The sequence below is a fragment of the Mustela putorius genome, unplaced genomic scaffold (genome assembly GCF_011764305.1).
Source record: "Mustela putorius furo isolate JIRA1106 unplaced genomic scaffold, ASM1176430v1.1 tig00000179_pilon_pilon_pilon, whole genome shotgun sequence".
Lineage (NCBI taxonomy): Eukaryota > Metazoa > Chordata > Mammalia > Carnivora > Mustelidae > Mustela > Mustela putorius.
Window position 1 is genome coordinate 3,641,088 of NW_025421305.1, and position 27,757 is coordinate 3,668,844.

The window sequence follows — 27,757 nt, forward strand, 5'->3', positions numbered from 1 at the left end:
ATGGGTTTTAAACTTGGATATGCCATAAACTTGGTGCATGAATCCGGATTCATGATCATAATCTTGCATCTGAGACCTCATCTAGGGACAAGAGATCAGTATTTGTGGGCAAACTCCCTAAAGAAGTTGAAGAATCTGCAGTTGAGGATTTTGGACTGTGACAGATTTGTGGCAGTAAGGATTGTGACAGATCAAGTTACGGAACTTGGTAGAGAGTTTGATACGTGAGCATATAAATGCTATTCATGTTGCTCAGAAATGAAATGATTCTAAAGTGATGGGAAGAAAACTCAGTTACATGTTCTGTTAGTAAAAAAAGGTTTAAAACAAATTTCAAATCCCAGTTTGGAGAGTGTCAGTAAATCTAAGCACAGACTTAATTTCCCTTTAAACATGTAGAGGACATTCTAAATTTTATTTTATTTTAGGAAAAAAAAGCTGTTCTTATTAAGAAGAAAAAGAAAGGACAGAGGAAAAGTGGACAAAGTAAGAAACAGGAAAACAGAAGTAGCATCTCAAGCTTTTTTCTTTTTTTCTTTTTTTTTTTCCTTTCTCTGAGTATTGTTAATAAAAGTGTGGTGAATCTCTCAATTCCCAAGAAAAAATGCTCTTTTTGCACCTTAACTTCTTCTTCTTCATCAGTACAATGAAAGATATGAGGAGAATGTCTAAGTTTCCCTTCAGATCTATCATTTTATTATCCCTGAATCTAGTTGCCCATATTTTAAGCCACAAAAATAGAGACAGAAAGCATAAACATTAAGTAAAATGTATTTATATTCTCAAAAGTTATGTTCTCTTTTCACCTAGCTTATCCCGCAATTCTTCCTGTGGATTGGTATCCTTTGAAAATGGAGGTATGTTTAAAATATGATTCATTTCTTAGTTTGTTCATGTTTTCCCCTTGTGAATGGCCAGAAAAACTCCAATTCATATCTCCTGTGAATGGGGAATACTCAGGCTGTTGTTTTATGAAGTTATCTGTAGAGGTGTGCCTGGTATCAAAGAAATACCCATTGAGTTAGTTTCTCTGTCCTAAAGTCTGAATTTAAAGATGGAAAACATTTACAATATTATACCTTATAGGAAAATATAGGTTTCTGAGTTAATATGAAATAAAAGCTAAAAAATGAATAGTCTAGTGAATTTATTCTAAAGGCATATTCGATAACGGTATTTTTCTTATACTCTATTCAGTTTTATATTTCGATTTCAGTATTGACTAGCTTCTGTAGCTTTTAGAAAATTACAAAGCGGGTAATACTTTCTCCTTGATCTCAGGCTTATGTCTTAAAGCTTTAAATTTGATTACCTTCATTATTCTTGGTTGGTATAATTATAAATGTGATTAGTAAAAATAAAATGCAATCATACTGTTTATAAAGCCAACCAGTGATTTTTTCCACCTCAAAAATTCACCAGTTGACTTTTCTGAGCAAGGTGCTGCTTATATCTCTTTTAATTCTTTTTTCCCCCCAGTTATCCATCCCTTTAAAACCCATAGGTCAGGGATACCTGGGTGGCTCAGTGAGTCAAAGCCTCTGCCTTGGCTCAGGTCATGATCCCAAGGTCCTGGGATCGAGCCCTGCAACAGGCTCTCTGCTCAGTGGGGAACCTGCTTCCTCCTCTCTCTCTACCTGCCTCTTTGTGTACTTGTGATCTCTGTCTGTCAAATAAATAAATAAAATCTAAAAAACCCAAACAAACCAAAAACCATAGGTCAACTCATCACTTTCCTATTTCATCTCCTCTTTGGAGCATTTTGTTTGTCTTAATACTAAATCAATATTGATATTGCTGGCTACATTATTATTAATTTGTTATGGTAAATTATAAGTTTTAAAAACATGTAGTTTCTACATTTTGTTACACTCTGGTCTAACCAAGATAAATGAAATGCAGTTTCTGGTGACTCAATTTAGGATCAAGTTAGACATCTTAACAGATAATTGCAATGAAATGTGGTGAGTACTATGAAAGAATATATTCACCCTTAACTATAGAAGCATCTGGGATTGCTACTTGAACATTGGTTTCCCAGATGGATTATGAGTATCCCTAGTAATCAGAGAGAAAGACAAGTTCTGCATTCCAGGGAGAGGGAGCAAGTAAACTCAGATACTAGCAGTGAATAATATCATCTGAATGCAAGCAGTATAGTGGAAGTAGAATTGCTTAGGTGCAGTAGTCTGCTGGAGCTGATTCCCAAGAACTAATTGTGTCCAGCTTTTCCCAACATCACCTCCAATGTTATCACTTTATTAGCCTGATAAAGGTCACACTGGGAGCACCAAGATACCACTGCTTTGGTAATAAAATGTTTTTAATAAAATTATACATTAGGATTATGCAGAAAACATGCAAAACAATGTCTAAGCCACTATGGGCATAAGGCTGAAGGTCTGCATTTCTGACAAGTTCACCAGGAATATTTATATACTCTAAATCTTGGGAAGCACTGATAAACGTGTGATAGAAAACTGTTTAGGATTCTGACTCTGATGATTTGTAGTAGGAATGAAACTGGTAACCAGAAAACTAGTAATTTTGCACAATTCATGAAACAATGAAGAAGCTCTTCTTTTTTGGGGGGGGAATTCTAAAATTGATTGCTGAAGAGGCTGTGAAATGGAATGGAGCACCTTAAAATCAGATGCAGTTCCTGTTTGCTGAGGAGTTTTAGAAGTTGAAGAAAATTAAAGGGGGTAATCTGAAAGGAAGTCACTTCTAATTTTCCCCAGGTCCCACAAGACGTTTCCTACAGCGTGAAGGAGGAAGGAAGCATTTTTCTGCTTTATTACAGTATAATGGTAATGAATGTCGACCATTGTCAAAGTCTGGAATGCTTATAGAAGAAGAATTTAGAGGAGAGGAATGGAAGACCTCTCATTATCAATACAGAATATACCTAGTTGAAGTAGGCAATGTATTGCTTTGTCGATATAACAAGATGGTGCTCAAGCCAAGCTGGAAAAGAGCTGTCAACACTTTATAAACTATTGAAATAACTTCTTTATCAGTAGAGCATTGCATTGTCTCGCCACTTAACTTTCACAACTTTATCTTCTTTGAACTATTTAATTTCTTATTATGATCTTGAGTGCTTGGCAGATAGATGTGTATAAAACGACATAATGGACCTTTTATGGGCTATTCAACTGGTGATCTTTGAACTCATATTGCTAAGTAGTGTGTGGAAAAATAAGCCATTTTAGCACAATTTTAAAAGCAATCTGCATTTCAAAACCACCCTGATGGTGTGTTTTTTTGGGTCTAGTAAGACATTATACATTGTTAAACTTTTAAAAAAATGATATGGGGATCTGTCAGGTTTAGAAAGGAGCGATTATATTCCATTTAGGTCACTGGCCATAAATTTCATGACTGAGTTCTGGTATATTACCTTTCTACAGTCATTTTGGTTGTACTTAGGGGTCTAAAAAGATTCAAATTAAGTAAACTGGTAATGTAACTATACTCCAGATGAATTGGTTTAAGCAGTAAAGCCATAGATTGAAGAACTTTTACACAGGTAAAGATTAGGATGTCACATACCACCTTCCAACTGTACTTATCTTTATAAGTATAGAGTTTCTGAATGTCTGTGTAGTGGGAATGGAGATACTCTGTAGTTATATAAGACTCTTCTTCTCTGGGGGTGCCTGGGTGGCTCCGTTGAATGTCCAACTCTTGATTTTCACTCAGATTGTGATCTCTGACTCATGGGATTGAGCCCCAGGTCAGGCTCTGTGCTCAGTGGAGACTCTGCTTGAAGATTCTCTCCTTCTGCCCCTCTCCCCATATGCATGCATGCACATATTCTCTCTCTCTTTCTCTCTCTCTCAAATAAATAAATAAATCTTAAAAGACAAAACAAAACAAAACATTTTTTTCTGGCTAATCCTCCACCACTAAGGAAGAGAATGGGCCAAGATAATATTATTCTAAACTGTCAGGAGCCTATCAATATCCAGGACAAGATTTGAAAAAAATCATGTTAGGAACTGTAAGAACGCAAGCGGTGTCTGATTGGATCCCGTTAGTTATGAGTAGGATTCTTGGTTTAGGCTCAGGTCATGATCTCAGGTTTCTGGGATCTAGCCCTGCATCTGGCTGCACGCTCAGTGGGAAGTCTTCTTCCCATTTCTCTCTCCCTCTGCCCCTTCCCCCACGTGTCCTCTTTTTCGCTTTCTCAAATAAATAAATAAATCTTAAAACAAAACAAAACAAAACAAACAAACAAACAAACAAAAAACCCTGTAAAGAACCTGGGATCTTACCATGCTTTTAGCTAAAAAATTTTCCTGCTCCAGGTTCATGGATGCTGCCAGAAGATAGCTCCTGAGTCAGAGAAAAGGAACTTTATTACTCACAACCCAGTAGGCAGCATGAGTTTCAACTTTTGCTTGGTTCCCTATGTACCCTTTGATGGATAGACCTTAAGGTGGCCCTTTCCCCCACAAACAGTGATTCCTATCTCCTGATGTTCAGACTTACATGTAAATCTGTGCTTGAGTATGGGAGGGTTCTTGCTTTTATCTGATAAAATATAATAAATGCAATAAGATGTCCTATTACATTATGATTAGGTTACACTAAATGGCAAAGGTAATGACCTGTAACCCCTATAATTACAGTACCTTACGTAAGACTCTATTTTGGCAGATTGCAATTGAAGACTTCTCTAGTTTATAGCTTGATGAAGCAAATGACCAGGTTAGAGAGCCCAGGTGTCAAGGAACTGCAGATGGCCTTTATGAACTGTGGGTAGCACCCAGACAACAGCAAGTAAAACCTAGGGTCTTCATTATATAGCCACAAGTAACTACCAGTAACCTGAATGAAAGTGGAAACAGATTCTTCTGTCAGGTCTCAGACGACAGGGACCCCTGTCTCGCACCTGGATTGCAGCCTTATAAGACTCTGAGCAAAGGATCAAGTTAAGCTGTGCCCGGATCCTTGACCCATGGAAAGTGTGAGGTAACTGCATTTGTTTTAGGCTCCTATATTTGTGATAATTTGTTATGTCAGTATAGAAAACACTGCTGAAGTACCCTGGGAGCAAGGCAGAAACAGACCTAGGTAGATGGTGCACACATAGTGGGTTCCTGTCATAGCTGATGAACCCTGAGATTAGGAAACTAATCACAAGGAACTCTTAGCAAACCTGCCTAAATTTTCTCTTTAGAAGGACCCATTAGGGGCACCTGGGTGGCTCAGTGGGTTAAAGCCTCTGCCTTCAGCTCAGGTCATGGTCCCAGGGTCTTGGGATTGAGCCTTGCATCAGGCTCTCTGCTCAGCGGGGAGTCCGCTCCCCCCTATCTCTCTGCCTGCCTCTCTGCCTGCTTGTGATCTGTCAAATAAATAAATAAATAAAATCTTTAAAAAAAAAAAAAAGGACCTATTACATTTATAATGCTGAATGGTGAACAGATCTGCTCTGTGACCATAAGGAAGACACAGTCTTCATTTTCTAGGGTTTGCTTTTTTCTTGAGAAAGTAGTCCAAGACAACTCTTGTCACAAGTTTCACTATGGAGAGTTGTTGCCAATAGCTCAGAGGTTCTTTAGGATTCTAGGAGAATTTCCATATACTCAGCAGTATATAATTGTGTGGGGGAGACCACACTGATGGCTCATTCATTCCAAAATGTCCATTTGGGGCAGTAAAATGGGAGAGAAATAACTGAGCCTATTATATAAAATAATATTTAGTTATCTGTAGTTTTTACCTTGATAAATTTAAGTTGTAGTCACTGCTGCTAATATTCAGGTAATATTCTGCTTTGGTATAGAACAGCTATGGGAATGTGCATGAACTTAAACACATCCATAAAAAGATAAAGAGAGAATTTTATGCTCTAACTGCGTCAAATGTAAAGAAGATATAGATGTATTTTCCCCTTTCTAGTACTCAAAATATTAATATTTAGGATATATAAACATAAGAATCTGAAGCTATTACAGATATTAATAAACTTCAGTAAAGTCATTTCATTTAAAACATTTCAAGCTATACGTGGGGCTAATAATACATTATATGTTTATTTAAAATTTTTAAAAATTAAAAATTAAAAAAATTAAACCAAAAAAGAAACAACAAAAAAACATTTTAAGCTATAAATATTCAGTTTTTCAAGAGTTTCTAATATTTTAATACAGAGAATTAGTAGATCATGACACGATGGATGAACTTAAATTCTGGGGTGCTTGATCAGGAGGGCTGGGATATCAGACTATATAAGTGAGAGTTTACTGGTTTGGGAATATTCATTCATGATGCAGGATTTAAGATTCTATGAGGATCTCAGGAGATGATGTGAACTCTATTGGAATAATTCTTGGCAGTATAGAAAAAGTGATGGCTAAAGTGAGCACCCAAGAATGCATTTACTCCACTTGTACCCTCAGAAGAAATTTTAAAAATGGATGATTTGTAAGCTAAGGAAGTTGTCCTTAAAAATGCTTAAAATTCTTTCCTAGTTTCTGGACTTCAGATAATTTTGATTAAGGAGAAGGGAGTTGGGGGAAATTGGAAGGGGAGGTGAACCATGAGAGACTATGGACTCTGAAAAGCAATCTGAGGGTTTTGAAGAGGCAGGGTTGGGAAGTCGGGGTTCCAGGTGGTGGGTATTATAGAGGGCACAGATTGCATGGAGCACTGGGTGTGGTGCAAAAATAATGAATACTGTTATGCTGAAAATAAAAAATAAATTTAAAAAAGGATCCACTTGTTAAAGGGATTATTAGGTCCTTTGACAAAATAATTCTGTAATACATTGGCAATGTACAAGATAAAGATTGACTCAGTCTTTTCCCGGTCATTTACTAGTATAAATTTACAATGGAAAAAGAATTTTCAGACATTTTGAGGACTAATGTACTTTGGTATTCAGAGATTCAAAACATCACTATGTCTTATTTATTTATTTATTTATTTATTCATTTTGAGTGTGGCATATGAAGGCTAGTTAATATGGTATAATACTGGGTAATATGCAGCTCATATTAAATTCAGAGAGCCATCCTAATGGACTAATGTAAAGTTAGGATAGTATACTTGATTGTTAGTGCAATCCCCATGTGGGCATCTTGGTATGAGGTAAGAACTATATAGTGGGACAAACCAAATAGAAGTCCCTGCAATCCCCATCAGGGACAAAAGTGTTACAACCTGGAGAGGATGAAAAAAATTAGTACCACCTTTAAGGATTTAAAGTCTTGGTCCTCTTCATGTTTCCTTTAAGTTCACCAATATTCACCAATGTTTTGCTAAACCAGGTTGATCCTTATAGATGATAGTACATTATCACAAACTCACCTGGTAGTAGCCTCCATTGCAACTGCAATTGCCAGACAAGATATTTGTGCTAGAGCTAAGGTAACATGGCGTCAGCACATGAAGTAGTCATAGATTTAACAAATGTGCTGTTTTCTATCCATATTGAAAAAAGGTTTAGAAACATTTTGCATTCACATATGGTTGCCATTGGTATATATTCACAGTTTTTTTTCAGGTCTATGTTAACTCTTGTGCCCATTAATAGTACAGTCCCAAAAGATTTGGACCATCCAGATACCAGGTAGAACTAGATCCATTGAACATACGGCAGTTTATTAAAGGTGCTAGGTAAATACGTGGCTCAAAAACTTATTATATCAGCTAAACTTTTTAGGGTCCACTGGCTAGAAGTTTTCCAGGATATCCCATCCAAATTAAAAGCATCTTCCATCCCTTTGCAAATAGCTCTGCAACTTGGAACAAACAACCCAACAATTTCTGGGTTATTAGATGTATTAGTGAAGTTTATGGCAAGTTCCCATGAAAGAATCACAAAATAATCTCCCGAGGTTCTAACTTAAGCTAATTCCATCTGCCATAGAGAATTTTACATCTACTGAAAACCACTCTAGTAAGTGAGCTCAGGAAGAGATGGACTGTCTGGTTATGAAACAGTGATATGTGTCTATAGCTGTCCATAATAAGCTGGATTCTGGAAGATCCACCAAGTCATACAGTTGGTCAAGCCCAGAAATAATCCAGTGTCAGCTGGAAGTGGTATAAATGGAATTAAGCATGAGCCAGAAAGAGGACATGAGCATGCTTCATGAAATGGTAGCCCAGAACCCATGCCATTGACAGCTTATGCTCATTCTGCCACTCTCAACTCATACCTATGATATGTAGAATTTTATACAATTCAGCTGTTGAGGAAGGAAGAAGCTTGGTTCCTGGATAGGTCAGCTTAGAATGTGAATTTAAGGCAAAAAATGGATAGCAGCTACACTGGAGACTCACTCATGGGTGGCTATGAAAATCTTTGTGAAGGAAATTTTCCTGAGGCAATATACCTAGGTGGTCATCTACTTTGTTTAGAAGTGGTTTTAAGTTAAAAAAAAAAAAAAAGAAGAAGAAAAAAAGAAAGAAAGAAAGAAAGAAAGAAAAGAAAAAAGAAAGAAAGAAAGAAAGAAAGAAAAGAAAAGAAAAGAGGAAAAAAAAAGAAGTGCTTATAAGTTAGAATATATATTGGTCTGTGAATACAGCTCATTGCCTGACCTCATGGCCTGACTACTTAGAGACCTGCAGAAAGACTGCAAGATTAAGGACAGAGCAGTCTTGGATCAAAAGTGTGCAAATGTACATATGCAAGTGGACAGAATGTATGAAGTTCTTTGTATCATATTAACATCTTCCAGAGACCATCCACCATAGGAGTTAAGATTATACAACCAGTTAGGATGATTCATCATCACCTGTTGATGCCAGTGAGTTTCTAATGGAAATAAATGGAATTTGGCCATGGTGGCGGGGATCCTGTTTCAGTGGCCTGATACCATGGGCTCCCACTTAACAAAGCTGATCTAACTATTGCCGTTGCTGAGTGTCCGACCTGTCAGTAGTAGAGATGCTAAGCCCTCAATGTGGCACAAACCCTTAAGAAGATAAACAAACTCCCATTTTGGAAAGCTGACATCATTAGTCCTATTCTACCCTGGAAAGGTAAAAGATACTTCATTCATTCAGATAGGAAAAGAGACATACTAGGTGTCAACTAGCACTACTATTAGGGAGCTTACAGAGCATTTAGTCCAATGACATGGGGTTCCATAAAATTTCACTTTTAACCATTTTTATTTAAAAAGGATGTGTAGAAATGAGCCATGACTATGGAATCAACTGGTCATTATATCAGATGACCTAGAAGCTGTTGGGCAGATGGAAGATTGGAATGATCTGCTGACGGCAAGGCTAAACTGGCAACTCAGATGTAACAACTTTAAGAGGATCGGGCATCCTCCTCCAGAATGCAGTATACATCTTGAAGTATAGAGGTTTATATGCGCTGTGTATTTAATAGGAGGAATTCTTGGATCTGACCTTTACATGGAAAAAGGAACGGTCAACTTTACCATAATTTCCAGTGGTGCCTTAAGGAAGATTTGTTTCCTATCCCTGCAAATCTGTGTTCTGCAAGATCAGAAACTCTAGGTCTGAATGGAGGGAAGGTTTCAGTCAAAGAAACAACAGCAGTTCTAAGAGTGTGGCTTCAGGTTAAAATCCTGTATGACTTTCCAGACCCAGGTATAGGCAATTATAAAGGCTTTGTTCGGGCAAACCTCTTGGGAGAAAGCCCTACCCACACTACCCTAAACCACAGCCATGCCTTTAAGGGAGTTACTTTCAAGGACTCCAGTCCTTCCCCCAGGCCACCCTTCTATATCTATATGCCTAGACTACTCACCTCCATTCAGAGCCCTCCTAATCAGGACCTCAACAGAGACACTTTTCCTTCACCTCCTTATTAAGAGATCTTTACAAGACACCTTTTTCCACTCTGACTCTTCACTTTTGCACACCTAATCCTTCTCCCTCTTCTCTTTTGTAACCTCTGGTTATAAAAGACAGCAAGACTGTTCGATTCAGGATTTCTTGACAGTGAGATAGTTTCCTCATCTTCACTGTTGTACTTGATTCTCACCTGGTGCCCTTCTGTTGGGAAAAAAAAAATTGAACATTGGGAAGCCAGTACCTACTTTTTCCCTTGCTTACACTGTCACATCCAGTGAATAAAGGCTTGATTGTTATTTTCAATTTGGCTAATTGTTCTTTGACCACATTGACACCTGACAGCTCAATATCTGAGCACCTGCGACTTCACACAGAAGACCCAAAGTCAACAATAGAACCAATAATTTGTCAGGGTTAATTGACCCTGATCAGCAGGAGGTAGAACTGCCATTACACAGTGTAGTTGTGGAGAATATACTTGGTACCCTGATAACCCCTTTGAATGCCTTTTGGTACATCCTTGCCCAATTTTGATGGAAAATGGATAAATACATTAACTTCAGCCTGAGAAAGGCATGGTGAACCCCTGGGCATGAGGGTCTCTGTCATGTCATCAGGGACTAGTCTAAGACTGGCATAACACATAGTAGATGCTGAGGGAGAAAGGGACTGAAAAAGAATAGGGTAAAGGTATCTGTTGCAACACTAACACACCGGGAGGTATACTTTGTCTTACAAATCTACTTTTCATTTTCCCCATGAACAGAGGCATATTAGAACCCTGGAAAAACTGCTGCAAACTTGTATATGAGGTGGGTCTGAGTAGTGCAAGGGATGCACTTTGGTGAAAACTGTAATGTACCCTGGATTCCTATTGAAAGAAGGAGAGAAGGGCGGCCGAGGGTTCTGTTGGAAGGTAGTTTTCAATACCCCGCTCTTCTAAGGGTTGCTGGCTATAGGCATTTGCACCTTCCAAGTCACAGTCTTCTCACATAGCCTACATCAAATCACTTATATAGGTACTGTATAAAGGTTTAGCTCTTTTGGCTCCAAATATGATAACTTTGATAGATCATACTAGTTCCAGAGATGGTCATGGGTTGACTGTTAAGATTGTTTCCTCTGAAAAACACTGCTTCTTATCCCTTCGTCCTGCAGTCATCGATTCCAAGGACACTCCCTAACACAGTCTGCACAGTGATTTCCTGTGTGAGTCTGCTTGTTGCATTGTTCAACATGTGTCATTTTTTAAATTAAATTTTTAAAATAATCATTTATTTAACCTTAGCAATCTTAATATAATAGGAAGAGTGAAAAAATACATTTTATTTAAAATGTAATAATGATGCTACTTTATAGCTTTATGAGATTTTTAAATATTTTATTTATTTATTTATTTGTTTGTTTGTCTTTAATTAACACATAGTGTATTATTAGCCCCAGAGGTAAGGTCTATGAATCACAAGGTTTATACATTTCACAGCACTCAGCATAGCACATACCTTCCCCAATGTCCATAACCCCAAAACCCTCACCTCCCGCCCTTCCCCCAGCAACCCTCAATTTGTTTTGTGAGATTAACAGTCTTATGGTTTGTCTCCCTCCTGATCCCATCTTGTTTCATTTATTTTTTTCCTACCCTCCAAACCCCCCACATTACATCTCCACTTATATCAGGGAGATCATATGATAGTTGTCTTTCTTCGATTGACTTATTTTGCTAAGCATAGTACCCTCTAGTTCCATCCACGTTGCAAATGGCAAGATTTCATTTCTTTGATGGCTGCATGGTATTCCATTGTGTATATATACCACCTCTTCTTTATCCATTCATCTGTTGACGGACATCTAGGTTCTTTCCATATTTGGCTATTGTGGACATTGCTGCTATAAACATTCGGGTGCACATGCCCCTTTGGATCACTATATTTTTATCTTTAGGGTAAATACCCAGGAGTGTGATTGCTGGGTCAAGGGCAGCTCTATTTTCAACTTTTGAGGAACCTCCATGCTGTTTTCAAGAGTGGGTGCACCAGCTTGCATTACCACCAATAGGGTAGAAAGGTTCCCTTCCTCTGCATTCTCACCAGCATCTGTCATTTCCTGACTTGTTAATTTTAGCCATTCTGACTGGTGTGAGGTCGTATCTCATTATGATTTTTGATTTGTATTTCCCTGATGCCGAGTGATGTGGAGCACTTTTTCATGTGTCTATTGGCCATCTGGTTGTCTTCTTTGAAGAAATGTCTGTTCATGTCCTCTGCCCATTTCTTGATTGGATTATTTGTTCTCTGGGTGTCGAGTTTGATAAGTTCTTACAGATTTTGGATACTAGCCCTTTATCTGGTAGGTTGTTTGCAAATACCTTCTCCCATTCTGTCAGTTGTCTTTGGGTTTTGTTGACTGCTTTCGTTACTGTGCAAAAGCTTTTGATCTTGATGAAGTTGAAATAGCTCATTTTTGCCCTTGCTTCCCTTGCCTTTGGCGATGTTCCTAGGAAGAAGTTTCATTTTTCTGCATGTGGCTGTCCAATTTTCCCAAAACCATTTGTTGAAAAGACTGTCTTTTTTCCATTGGACATTCTCTCCTGCTTTGTCAAAGATTGTTGACCATAGAGTTGAAGGTCTATTTCTGGGCCCTCTATTCTGTTCCATTGATCTATGTATCTGTTTTTGTGTCAGTACCATACTGTCTTGATGACAGCTTTCTAATAGAGCTTGAAGTCTGGAATTGTGTTGCCACCAACTTTGGCTTTCTTTTTCAATATTTCTCTGGCTATTTGAGGTCTTTGCTGGTGCCATATAAATTTTAGGATTATTTGTTCCATTTCTTTGGAAAAAAATGGATGGGATTTTGATAGGGATTGCATTACATGTGTAGATTGCTTTAGGTAGCATAGACATTTTCACAATATTTGTTCTTTCAATCCATGAGCATGGAACATTTTTCTACTTCTGTGTGTCTTTCTCAATATCTTTCATGAGTAATTTATAGTTTTCTGAGTACAGATTCTTTGCCTCTTTGGTTAGATTTATTTCTAGGTGTCTTATGGTTTTGGGTGTAATTGTAAATGGAATTGACTCCTTAATTTCTCTTTCTTCTGTCTTATTTTTGGTGTAAAGAAATGCAACTGATTTATGAGCATTGATTTTATATCCTGACACTTAACTGAATTCCTGTATAAGTTCTAGCAGACATGGAGTGGATTTTGGGTTTTCCACATATAGTATCATATCATCTGCAGAGAGTGAGGGTTTGACTTCTTCTTTGCCAATTTGGATGCCTTTAATTTCTTTTTGTTGTCTGATTGTTGAGGCTAGGACTTCTAGTACTATGTCAAATAGCAGTGATGATAATGGACATCCCTGTTGTGTCCCTGGCCTTAGCGGAAAATCTCTCAGTTTTTCTTTATTGAGAATGATATTCACTGTGATTTTTTCATAGATGGCTTTGATGATATTGAGGTATGTACCCTCTATCCCTACACTTTGAAGAGTTTTAATCAGGAAAGGATGCTGTACTTTGTCAAATGCTTTTTCAGCATCTATTGAGAGTATCATGTTTTCTTGTTCTTTCTATTAATGTATTGTATCACATTGATTGATTTGTGAATGTTGAACCAACCTTGCAGCCCTGGGATAAATTCCATTTGGTTGAGGTGAATAATCCTTTCAATATTCTGTTGGATCTTATTGGCTAGTATTTTGGTGAGAATTTTCACATCTGTGTTCATCAAGGATATTGGTCTGTAATTTTTTTTTTGATGGGATCTTTATCTGGTTTTGGGATCAAGGTAATGCTGGCCTCATGAAATGAGTTTGGAAGTTTTTCTTCCATTTCTATTTTTTTGAAACAGTTTCAGGAGAATAGGAATTAATGCTTCTTTAAATGTTTGGTAGAATTCCCCTGAGAAGCCGTCTGGCGCTGGGCTCTTGTTTTTTGGGAGATTTTTGATGACTGTTTCAATCTCCTTACTGATTATGGGTCTGTTCAGGTTTTCTATTTCTTCCTGGTTCAGTTGTGTTAGTTTATGTGTCTCTAGGAATGCATCCATTTCTTCCAGATTGTCAAATTTGCTGGTGTATAGTTGCTCATAATATTTTCTTATACTTGTTTGTATTTATTTGGTGTTGGTTGTGATCTCTCCTCTTTCTTTCATGATTTTATTTATTTGGGTCCTTTCTCTTTTCTTTTTGATAAGTATGGCCAGGAATTTATCAATCTTATTAATTTCTTCAAAGAACCAGCTCCTAGTTTCGTTGATTTGTTCTATTGTTTTCTTGGTTTCTATTTCATTGATTTCTGCTCTGATCTTTATGATTTCTCTTTTCCTGCTGGGTTTAGATTTTCTTTGCTGTTCTTTCTCCAGCTCCTTTAGGTATAGGGTTAGGGTATATATTTGAGACCATTCTTGTTTCTTAAGAAAGGTTTGTTTCGCTATATACTTTCCTCTCAGGACCACCTTTGCTGTGTCCCACAGATTTTGAAGCGTTGTGTTTTCATTATCATTTGTTTCCATGAATTTTTTCAATTCTTCTTTAATTTTCTGGTTAATCCATTCATTCTTTAGAATGATACTCTTTAGTCTCCATGTATTTGGGTTCTTTCCAAATTTCCTCCTGTGATTGAGTACTAGCTTCAGAGCTTCATGGTCTGAAAATATGCAGGGAATGAGCACAATCTTTGGGTACTGGTTGAGACCTAATTTATGACCCAGGATGTGATCTATTCTGGAGAATGTTTCATGTGTGTATTCTGTTGCTTTGGGATGGAATGTTCTGAATATATCTGTGATGTCCTTCTGTTCCAGTGTGTCACTGAAGCCCTTTATTTCCTATTTCCTAGGCCAGCTAGCACCTTGAGAATTGTCATTCTGAACTCTAGATTTGTTATATTACCAATATCTGTATTGTTTTGGTTCCTAGCCTTCATTACTGTCTTTTTTTTTTTTTTTTTTTTTGTGGTGAGTTTTCTGCCTTGTCATTTTATCCAGATAGGAATATATTAACGAAAGAATAAAGTACTAAAAGGGTGGCAAAGGCCCCAGAAAATGTATGCTGACAAATTCAGAAGAGCCTGCAAATTGGGGAGAGATGAAAAGGGATAAAAAATAAATTTTTAAAAATTAAAAAAAAATCTATCTATCTATATATCTATATGTAGATATATATAAATATTAGAACAGAGCCAGCCTCTTGATTTTGGGTGTATTTGGTCTCTTAGAAGAAATTACCGCTCAAAATTTTAAAGAAAGAAAAACTCATATATATTTTCAATGTTTATAGCAGCAATGGCCACGGTCACCAAACTGTGCAAAGAACCAAGATGCCCTTCAATGGACGAATGGATATGGAAAATGTGGTCCATATACACTATGGAGTATTATGCCTCCCTCAGAAAGGATGAATATGCAACTTTTGTATCAACATGGATGGGACTGGAAGAGATTATGCTGAGTGAAATAAGTCAAGCAGAGAGAGTCAGTTATCATATGGTTTCACTTATTTGCGGAGCATAACAAATAACATGGAGGACATGGGGAGATGGAGAGGAGAAGGGAGTTGAGGGAAATTGGAGGTGGAGATGAACCATGAGAGACTATGGACTTTGAAAAACAACCTGAGGGTTTTGAACGGGCAGGCGGTGAGAGGTTGGGGGAGCCAGGTGGTGGGTATTATGGAGGGCATGTATTGCATGGAGCACTGGGTGTGGTGCATAAACAATGAACTCTGTTATGCTGAAAAGAAATAAATTAAAAAAAAACTAGACTCTAAAATAAGAAAGTAAAATAAAACATAATGAAAGTTAGAAAAAAAATAAGGGTAAATGTAATTCCTATGCCAAATGTAATTCCTATGAGCGGTTGTCTCATTTCCCCATTGCTTCTTTCTGATCATAGTCTAGAATTCTAGTATATCCATCCTCCTTCAAGATGATGTTGTTCCCACTGCTCTGACCTGAGTGGAAGGGTGACTTAAGTCAATGCCACGCTTTCCTATTCTGTTCTCAAACTAAATCATCCAACATAGTTTACTAGTGTGAGAGTGTTGTATATGTAATAGTAGTCTTTCGTGAAATTTGAGGATTATTTTAAGATAATTATTTTTCAAGGAAAAATGTCTTCAAAAAATATCCTACCCTGACTGTTAAAAATTTGTTCTAAAATTATCCTTCTTTATCATAGCCTGCAACTATATGTAATGTGGAGGAATATGTGAACAAAACTTGCACAGTGGTCCCTTAATGGGAGTTCCTTGTTCAAAAATTTATTTTCCCATCTTGAGATCTGCCTTCTCTCTCTACTTTGTAGATAGACTTTCTTCTTCAGTTCTCTGTAGTTTTATTTTTTCCCTCTACATTGAGAAGCTATTGGAGTTTATGTATCTGCTCCATTCCCTTTTACCTACCAGGATTATCAATAGATACCATAATCTATAATAGTACCTGAACCCACTGCTCTGCTATTCACAGTGTGTAATAAGCAGAGTAGGAATATGCATGCACATAGGTAGAAAATATGTTTATCTGATGAACTGATCACTATCTCATATAGTTTGCATTTCTAATATTCTTAGGTAGAGTTGCATAGTGAATATAGCTATATTTGCTTTGTTTTGACCATGCAACTAAAATTATCAGATGAGTATTGATTATTATACTTAGTGATGAAATTTTAGAAACAGTATCAGTAAAGTCAGGGAAAAAAGATGCTCATGAACATCACTTAACTTGAACATCACTTAACTTTGTTCTGGAAGTACCAATGAATACAATTAGAGATAAAAGAAATGAGAAATATACTTTAAAGGAGGAAGGAAAATTTTCATTAGTTAAGGATATTATTATAACCTGAAGCTATAATAGATTCAACTGAAAAATTACTTAAAGTAAACCAAAAAATGAGATATTTTATTGACTCTAATGAATACACAAATATTAACACCAGTTAAAACCAAGTAAAGTATAATAGAAGAAAACATCACTTACAGCAATAACAACAATTAAAATACAGAAGATAAACTATACTAAGAAATGTAGAAGTTTCTAAGTGGAAAGAAAAATTCAACTGAGTTGTGAGAATGGCTTCAAAAATAAAGAAAATGTCTTCTCTAAATGACAAATAACTAAAATATTAAAGACTCCAGTGGTTAACAATATAAAAGTTCAAATTCTCCCTAAATTCACAAATAAATCAAGGAGTGAACATAATTTTAAAATTATTTTTGCTAGGCACAAAGATTCTAACTTTGGAGAATAAATGTGATTATAGCTAATACAAGTGGGATGCTGATATATTAGTTTCCTATTGATGCCATAACAAATTTCCAGAAGCTTAGTGGCTTAAACAATATAAACTTATTTTTTTTAAAGATTTTATTTATTTGTCAGAGAGAGAGAGAGAGCTCAAAGAGAAGGAGTACAGGCAGAAGGAGAAGCAGACTCCCTGCTGACCCAGGAACCCGGTGTGGTGCTAGATCACATGACCCTGGGATCATGGCCAGAGCCGAAGGCAGGTGCTTAATAGACTGAGGCACCCAGGAATCCCCAATATAAATGTATTATCTTATAGTTCTGTTGGTTAAACGTTTGACATGGGACTTACTGGGCTAAAATCAAGATATCAGTAGGCCTGCATTCCTTTCTGGAGGTTCTAGATGGGACTTTGTTTTCTTGTCTTTTCTGGGTTTCAAAGGCAGCTTAAGTTTTTTGGTTTGTGGCCCTTTTCTTCTGTCTTTAAGTCCAACAATGACTGGTTGGGTCGTTATGGCATCACATCATTTTGACCTTTACTTCTGCCTCCTTTCTTCCACATTCAAATAACTCTTTTGAGTTCAACCAGATAATTCTGGAAAATCTCTCTTATCTTAAATTTGGCTGATTAGCAACTTTAATTCCAGCTTCAGCTTTAATGGTGCTCCCCTATAATGTAACAAATTCAGCTTCCACAGTTTAGGGCATGGATATCCGTGAAGGGGGCATTATTCATACCACTACAGGCAAATTCTATTCATTGAACTTCTTAATTCACATTCCCCCAGCCCCCCTTCATTTTTTTTTTTTTTGGTTGTTGTTCAGTCATACTTAGAAGATCATGTGTGAATGTACTTTATAAACTATGAAGCATCTACTGAGACAAAATATAATAAGTATTCTACTTATATCATTTACATATTAACCTATTCTCTATCTGTGATCATTTCTTCTTTTCACATTACTTAGCTGACCTGAAGTATATGCTATTAAATGTAAAAGCCAGCAAATGAAAAATTAAACATGTTTTTGTTTGTTTGTTTGGTTGGTTTTTTTGGTAGTCAAAACAAGCAAAAAGAGACATTTTCCTTAATTTGTTAGAATTATGAGAAAAGTGTCTCATGAAACTACACTGAACTCCTTTTCAATCAAGTCATTTCAGTTACAGAAAATAAATTCAAATTGCACTCTATTATATTAAATAAATACATTGATTTTTGGTATTATAAGTGAGCAAAATTGAATAAAAAGAAAATGTATTTTTTAATATATTATGTATACTTTCATGCAAATTAACACAGTGCAATTAATTGTGAAATAGTAACTAAACTTGGATAAATCAATAACGATCAACAGAAAAATTAAGATCAAATATATGTTAAAGCTTAAGTAAGGAAATTTTTGCATTTATATACTTTTTATCAATAATGTACAAGATAAGGAATCTTCTCTAATTAAATTTCCAGGTACAGTTGTTGGTTTAGCTTTTTAAAATTATAAATGAAATGATTTTGATGGTTTAATTCAATTCTGTTATATGAAATATATCATCTGTACAACTGTAAAATAGTTATTCTTTTCCAGATTTAGAATATCACAAATATGCAAACTGGCTAATGTCTATCCTTTGATCCAAAGAATATGTTGAAAATGTAATTGCCATTGTTCATTCATCTAGGACGTCTCTCAGGATGTTCAATAATGCTCATTGATTGACATAAAGTTAGTATTTTGAAAAATAGCATGTCACACTCTTGAATGAGCTCATGAGATAACTTCACATTTATCAATTTTTCTTCTTAGAATAATGTCCTTTGACTGAGGAAAATAGTGAGGAAATGTTGATAACAAAAAGGAAAAACTGCTTGTAGAGAAACTCAATATTTTAATGATCGACCATCAGAATTCTCTTTATAATCATATAATTAGTCTTGGCTTCCTTGTTACATATGTCATTGTTGGATTGAAATATTGCAAAACAGTGCAATCCTAAGAAAGAAAGATGTAAAGAGCAAATGCAAAGAAGTAAGGAAGGAAGGCAGGGGAGAAAGAAAGGAGAGAATGAGGGAAAGAGGAAGAAAAAAGAGAAAATCTTTAAACTTGGCATTGTTTTAATGCCTAGTAGTAAGAATACAAGTCTCTGGTTTTTAAAGCAGATATGATCTCTAAATTCCCTGTAGTCATATTAAGAAATTGTTCCTTTCACAGATTGCATGGAGCACTGGGTGTGGTGCAAAAATAATGAAAACTGTTATGCTGAAAATAAAAAATAAATAATAAAAAAAAGAAATTGTTCCTTTCAGTGTGCTAAATGCTACCTAAATGGGCTAAATGCTCTCTTAGAGATCAACCAGTAGAGCATGTACTACTATATCTCTATCTCTGGTTGATTTAAAAGTAGTAAAATATATGATCCTTGTCTATAAACCTACTTTTTCTACGAGGAGACAAGATTACCTGAAACAACTGAAGAAAAATGAAATTTTAAAAATAGAGAACATTCCAATGATAAATTGTGTGTATTAGCCTTTAAATACAGAAAAAGAGAAATCCCTCCAGACTGAATTATTCAAATATGTTTCCATAAAAACAAAAAAAAGAAAGTGAGTTTTGTTTGCATCCTAAAAATTTGATGGCATTTGAGTTGGCAGAGAGATGGAAGTGATTTCTAGGCAGGTGAAGTGAGAGGCCAGGCCCTCTGGCCAACTGATAAGACAGAGAGGATATTTGTTAGTAGCTCTGAACTAATTTGTTGGTGATTTAGTAAAATATCTTATAACTAAATAACTGACTTAAACTTTCTGGTAGGGGTTGGAAGTTGCTTTTGTGTCTGTATGTGTGTGATAGAAATCCACAAACACTTGACCTTTTGTCTTGTTGTACCTTCCATTTATATTCAGGTGAAATTTCATTTTAGTAAATTTCCCTTAAGGTATCTGAGGTTATATAAGATCCAGCATACTGATTCTATACAAAATTATTTTCAGAGCTTGTAATGTTGCTTTTCTTATTTTCTACAATAAATAATTATATATAACAGATATTCTCAGTCTTTTTCCATGCTGCAATTCCCATAAAGAAAAATTAGCTGGGGGCGCCTGGGTGGCTCAGTGGGTTAAAGCCTCTGCCTTCAGCTCAGGTCATGATCCCAGGGTCCTGGGATCAAGCCCCACATCAGGCTCTTTGCTCAGTGTAGAGCCTGCTTTCTCCTCTCTCTCTGCCTGCCTCTCTGCCTACTTGTGATTTCTGTCTGTCAAATAAATAAATTAAATTAAAAAAAAGCTTAAAAAGAAAAAAGAAAAATTATCTAACGTATGCTGCTTAAGGTATAATTTTTATATCATGTGTCAGTAACTGCAGAGTGTATTAAATCAGCAATAATAAAAATGACATGGATCATTTGAATATTACTTAGGTTTGTGTTCATTTTTGCTCATCATAAAGGCAAAGTATTACAGAAAAACAAAATTATTTTAATAGTTGTCTGGGAAGGAATGGTGTGCCCCTGCCTTATATTGAGGGAAACTTATCAAAGGTTAAATGGAGGTATCTGTCCCTCTTTATGGATAATAAGAGAGAGTGGTTTCAATGAAGGTGAAGCAAAGGATAATAAGGAAAATAAACCCTTAAATTTTGTGATTGCCCTTTTACTTATTTATTTATTTATTTTGAGTTCCCACTTAGAAAATTGAAATTGCAATAGTATATGCCAGGAAGATTCTATTCTTGATTACAAACCTCATTTTGCTGTTTGCTGTTATACTAACTTACAACTGAAGATCCAAAAATAAAACATAAGCCACCAAAACTAATTAGTAAAATATCATTATCATGCTAATTAAAACTAATATTGATTTAACACATATAGGAACTCTTCTGAGGACCTTACTTTTATACACTCATTGAATATTCAGAAGACTTCCATTAGTTAGTGCTACTATTATGTATGTTCTATAGATGGAGAAATTGAGACTCCGCATGTTCTAGCTATATCTCTTTCTTATGAGTCCAGATTGTATAAAATTAAATTACATACATGTAAAATCTTTTCAGCTCTTTACTCTCAGTGCTAGACAATGTGGAAGCAAGGATGTGTTTGAGGAAATTATACAGACAAAGCCATGAAAACAATTTAAAGCCTAGAGAGGTGGAGATACATTGGCATAATTGTTTTTGTATTAGAGCCTGAAATAAATACAAAAAAGCAATAAAACTTTATATAAAAAAAAAAAAAATCATTATCATGAGTATATAAAAAAATAAAACAAACTAAGGCCAAGTTGAGGATTGGAAAAACATTTGAATTTAGAGGAATAAACAAATGATAGCGCTAATATTACTACTTGAGTCTGCCCAAATCTATATATTTACACTGAAGTAGTATTCAAGAATTTTGAGGTCAGCTCTAAATTTGGGACCATGAAATACCCAAATCTTTATTTAGAAAAAAAAAATCTGCTTTCTCTCTACCCTACAGGTCTACAGAGCAAATAGTTATCATATTAACAGATAGCCTTATTAATTTAATTTAATTTAAGTAAATAGTGGAAAATATCAGTGTGAAATGAAAGAAACTTCTTCCTAAAGCAACTAACAAAGAAGATAAGGTTGAATTCTTCAGAATTATATGGTATACATTATTCATAGTACAAAAAAAATACTCATAAAAAATAAAACTTGATATCCTTTCTTAAGCTTATAGTATTGATTCATTATAGTACTAATTTGCTAATAAACATTTGTTGGACATCCCATATGACTGAGTCATTGAGCTAGACCCCAACAGAGTTCAAAGTTGGATGTCTTGATTCCTGCTGCTGCAGAATTCATTGTCCACAGAAAGATTTGGTGTATAACATAGGAGCTAGTAATTTAATAATGACTAAGATTTATTATGTTACAATGTCAAGCATTCTTTGAAGCACTTAATAGGTTCTAACTTATGATTCCTTGGAACAACTTTCTGAGAGAAGTGTTCTTATTATTTGCAGCAAAGAAGCTGATGCTTAGTTAAATAAAGACATTTGATTAAGACCTGGTAAGTAGTGAAACTGTGTTTTAAACCTGTCAGTTCAACTCTAGTAATATTTGCTGACCGCTATGCTGTACTAAAAAGGAGTCTTTCTAAAAAATACTGATAACATATATTTTTATATAGGTATTATAATACATACATATGATAAAGTATATAACATATATTATACATAATATATTTTTGTATATATAACATAATTTAGTACTCATGTACAGAAGTTATTTTTTATAGTATCTCATTTTGATCATCATATTTGTGAAGCTTGAACTTTGCCCCACTATTTATAAGAGCAAACTAAACTAAAAAATTAAGAAAAGTAATGGTTTTAATGGTGTCCTATTTGCCTCTGAGGGACCATATATAGGGTGTATCTTCATTATTTACTACTTTAATTTCCAAATGGCTGAATTTAATGTAATTTAGACTACTAATTACATATATGCTGCTATGTAAGAAAAAATAAGTTAAATTAAAAATAATTAGTGACATTCAAATATTCATTCAATTAATTAGAAATAGTAACAATATTCTCTATCTACACTGAACATACTTTTCTGATCCGTGTTTGAGAAGAAACATTATTCTTGTCTTTTTTGTAATGGGTTTATGAAATTCAAGACTGTGAACTAACTGAAATATTTCCATTATCAATATTCTGCTTCAAGTCTCAGGCTTTGTTGGGTCAATCAATCCAAAGCTATAAATTCTGTCATAATCTGTTCAATCTTAACCAATTCTGCACTTTATAAGAACCATGAAAAGATGTTCAGCCTCATTAGCCATTAGGTACATGCAAATTAAACCATGATGAGATGTTACTATACATCCACTAGAAATGTTAAAATATAATGAAAATACCAACCGCTGGAGAGTATGTGAAGAGACTAAGTTTCCTGTAAGCAAGCCGATGGAATTGTAGAATGACATAGTCATTATTAAAAATATTTTACAAGTTCCTTATAAAATTAACCATACAACCCAGATGGCACTGTTGAACATTTCCCTGAGAAATGAAAACCTCTGTTCATACAAAAACCTGTACATTGAGGTTCATAGCGGCTTTATTTTTAATATTAAAACCTATAAATAAATATCCTCTCTTTATGTCTATGGGAAGGACTGCTAAGACTCTGTCTACATGGTGTTGTCCTTTATTACATAAATTAAATAATCCTAGCTCTACTTAATCAGCATTCTGCTAGCCTTTTTGGAAGTTGACAAGAGATATAGTAAATATTTGAGTCTTTATTATTGGCTGGGCACTGGGGATGCAAAGATAAAAAGCAAAGGAGGCCTGTACTCTCATGGAGTTTGGAGTTTAGTGGGGAGAGCATATGAAAAACAGGCAAATCCATAAATGAATAAATAATCACAAAGTATGTTATCATGAGAGAAACAAATAAGATACGTCTGTTGAGAACAAGGACTGACAAATTATTGCCTGTTTTGTTAAATGAAGTTTTGTTAGAACACAGCAACAATCATTTGTTTATATAATCTATGGCTGCATTCATGCTACAAGGACAGAATTGGGAGTTGTAACTGAGGAATGGCTTATAAAGCCTAATATACTTACTAGCTGGACCTTTAAGAAAAAGTTTGTTGACCTCTGATTTGGGATAGAGATATTTTGAATCTCAATACTTTTATTATTTTCTCTTTTAGCAACATCATATTTGTTAATGGCAGGTGTTGAAGATTTTGTAAAAATTATTTTTTGAAAACTTGTCTGATCCTTGTATAGTAGTATATCAAAAGTTAGGTCTGGTGGTCTGTTGTATGATAGTGTATTCTAATGACAGCTAAATTATGCACCTTGTTGATCTTTGGTAGTAGGATGATATGGTTTTCAAATCATAGGAGAGACCCATCAGTAAATCTTAAAAAAGTCAATTTTCTGGTCATAACCAGCATTTTCCAAAAAAAAAAAAAATGGAAGAGGCTAGATTAAAAAATAATGTTATGCACATTGTAAAGGCAAGATTGGCAAGATTGCTTATAAAACCATTGTTTCAAATTGGTTTACACACACATACACACATATTTATTCTGGTTTATCATTTATTGTCACCAGTTTGAAAAAGTTTGAAAGTCATTGCTTTTTTAACATTATTTATATATTTGAGAGAGAGAGAGAGAGAGAGAGAGAGAGATCCTAATGCTTATATAATTTTGGAGGTATTCTTTAAGAAAAGGAATCCAAAATTGTAAATCCTTGCCAAGGGCCCATGAAGATGAGAATCCCAGAACTACAAGATTCATTTCCTTTCGACTAAAGCCATCTCTGTAATTCTTTCTATAATGTATATACTAAGGAATGCTTAGAAATGATGAAGCATGGGTGGAAAATTGAAATACTGATAAAGTGCTTGAGGTTAGCAAGCAGAAATCACGTAAAAAGAAAGTTTATTTCTTTAGGCTAAATTTAACAGGGTTGACAGAATCTTACATTTTGTTTCATTTTCCCTGCTACTTTCTGCAGTAACAGCTTTAGAGATCAGATGTTCTAATAAGAAATATGCAAAACACATTTTATTTTTACATTTTTAGTATAAGTAAATTTGAAGGCTTAACCCATAGAATAATTGGTAGATCATAAATATTTAATCTTGCTTTGTGGAAGATGGCACAGGGTAAGAAGTATGTAGGAGAATTGGTTGCCAACTCTACCCAATCATGATTCCCAAGCTCCCATTTCTTTTTGAAATCAATTAATTATTTAATTTTAATTATTTTATTTTGTTTTACTGACTGGAAGATACTGTCTGTCTGCAGAGAGTCTGAAATTGCCAAGTACTCACTTTCCAAGGCAGCCTTGAAGCTAGGGCAAAAGCATGTGGCATATAGTCCTCTACTGGCAAATAAGACTTTGGAAATCTGAGGCGTGCTCTCTGGAAAATGATTTCTTTTCAAACAAAAAAAGGCCTATGAGAGACTTTCCTAAGCCAGATGCCACAACTGGATTTAATAGCTGAAAATGTCATGCTGTCCTGTGATCTTAAAGAAACAACCTAGATTCCAAACCAATATGTTCAGGATTGCAGTATCAAAACAAAACAAAACCCTAAGAACCTGGATAACCGACAATATCTATAAGGTGCTGTATTAACTATTTCACTTTTCGAGATATAGAAATTTGCAGTTATAAACTTCCTCAAGGTTTTAGTTTTCCCTCAAGTATTTTTTGTTGTGGTAGAAAACATATAATATGAAATCTACCCTAATAAATCTTCAAGTGAATAGTAAAGTATTGTTAATTATAATTACAGTGTTGTGCAGATGTCTAGAACTTTTTTTTTATCTTGTGTGATTGAAAATTTATACTCAGTTAATGGCAGTTTCTTATTTTCCTTTCCCATAGCTTCTAGAAACCTCCATTCTATTTTCTGCTGCAGTGAGTTTGACTAGTTTAGATAAGTAGAATCATGTAATATTTGTCTTTCAGTGACTGACTTACTTTCTTAGCATAGTGTCCTCTGGATTAATCTTTACTTTTTTGTGGCTGAATAATAGTCCACTGCATGCATATAACATATTTTCTTTATCCATTGCTCTGTTGATGGACATTGTTGTTTCTACTTTATAGCTGTTATGAATAATGCAATTAGCAAGGAGATGCAGTTATCTCTTTGAGATTCTGATTTCAGTTCTTTTGGATCATATAGTAGCTTAGTTTTAGTTTTTTGAAGAACTTCCATAGTGTCTTCCATATTGACTGTACCATTTTATATTACTAACAATGTATAGAGTTTCCAGTTTCTCTACACCCTTGCCAATATTTTTATCTTGTTTATTTTTATAATGTTGTCTTTTCATTGTGTTGATTATTTCCTTTGCTATGCAGAAGTAGTTTGATGCAGTCTCACTTGTCTATTTTCTTTTTATTGCCTGTGTTTTTGATGTCATACCCAAGAAACTATTGCCAAGACCAATGTCAGGAAGCTGTTTCCCTGTGTTTTTTAACATAAGTTTCACAGTTTCAGACTTACAGTTAAGTCTTTAATCCATTTTTTTTATGGTGTAAGATAAGAATACAGTTTCATTCTTTTTTATGTGGATGTCCAGTTTTCCTAACACCATTTGTTTCAGAGATTATCCTTTTCCCATTATATATTCTTGCTACCCTTGTTGAAGATCAAGTGACTCTGCATACCTGAATTCATTTTTAGGCTTTATAATCTATTCCATTAGTTTATTTGTCTGTTTCTATGCCATTACCATTATGTTTTAGTCACAGAAGCTTTGATATATATTTTAATACCAGGAAGTGAGATTCTCTAGCTTTGTTCTTTTGCAATATTGTTTTGGCTATTTGTGATACTTTCTGGTTTCATATGAATTTTAGGACTATTTTTTTCTATTACTGTAAAATGTACCATTGAGGTTTGATGTAATATATAGATTGAATATATAGATTTCTTTGGATAGTGTGGACATTTTAACAACATTAACTTTTATAATTCATGAGCAAGGAATTTCTTTTATTTGTGTCTTCTTTAATTTCTTTCATCAGTATATTATAGTTTTTAGTGGATGAGTTTTTCCTCCTTTTTGTTAGGTTTATTCTGAAGGGTTTTTTTTAATGCTATTATATATGGAATCAATTTTTAAATGATTTTTTTTCATGACAGTTTGTATGCTGCAATTTTACTGAATCTATTCATTAGTTCTGGCAGTGTTTTGGTGGATTTTTTAGTATTTTCTTTATATAAGATGATGTCATTTAGAAACAGAGATAGTTTACTTTTTTATTTCTCATCTGAATGCTTTTTTTATTTCTTTTTCTTCCCTAATTCCTCCTAGTACTACATATTGAACAGGCCTTTACTTTGCCCTTACTTTCTGGGGAAACACAAGGAAAGAATAGGGCACAGATATATTGAGACCTTCAGAAGTGGCAGAGTAAAATCAAAGGATTTTATGATCCACCAAGAAGATTGCTGGGCCAGTGACCAGGATCATATGATAGACTGGTAGGAGGAAGAGAGGGTTATTGTGGAGCTGGGTGTGGAAGTTATGGAGGTTTTGATGACTATGGTGTCTATAATAATTATGGCTACAGAAATGATGGCTTTGATGACAGAATGAATGGAAAAGATATGGGAGGGCATGGCTATGGTGGAGCTGGTGATGCAAGTTCGGGTTTTCATGGTGGTCATTTTGTACATATGAGAGGATTACCTTTTCATGCAACTGAAAATGACATTGCTAATTTCTTCTCACCACTAAATCTATTAAGAGTGCATAGTGATATTGGAGCTGATGGCGGAGCAACAGGAGAGGTAGATGTAGAATTTGTGACACATGAAGATGCTCTAGCTGCCATGTCTAATGATAAGAATAACATGCAACATCGGTACATTGAACTCTTCTTGAATTCTACTCCTGGGGGCTGTTCTGGAATGGGAGGTTCTGGAATGGGAGGCTATGGCAGAGATGGAATGGATAATCAGGGAGGTTATGGATCTTTTGGAAGAATGGGAATGGGTAACAATTAAGTGGAAGATATGGTGGTACTCCTGATGGCTTGGGTGGTTATGGCCGTGGTGGTAAAGCCAGTGGCAGTTTCTATGGGCATGGTTACTAAGGATTCCCCAAAGTAAGGGCATCCTTACTTTGTTCCTGATCTTAGAGGAAAAGCTCTCTTTCACTATTGAGTATGATGTAAACTGTAAGCTTGTC

At 35.1% G+C, this 27,757-nt stretch overlaps 1 pseudogene; it reads left to right on the forward strand.

Moving 5' to 3' along the window:
* LOC101693204 lies at positions 1–27,662 on the forward strand (annotated as a pseudogene).
* The last annotated feature ends 95 nt before the right edge of the window (positions 27,663–27,757 follow it).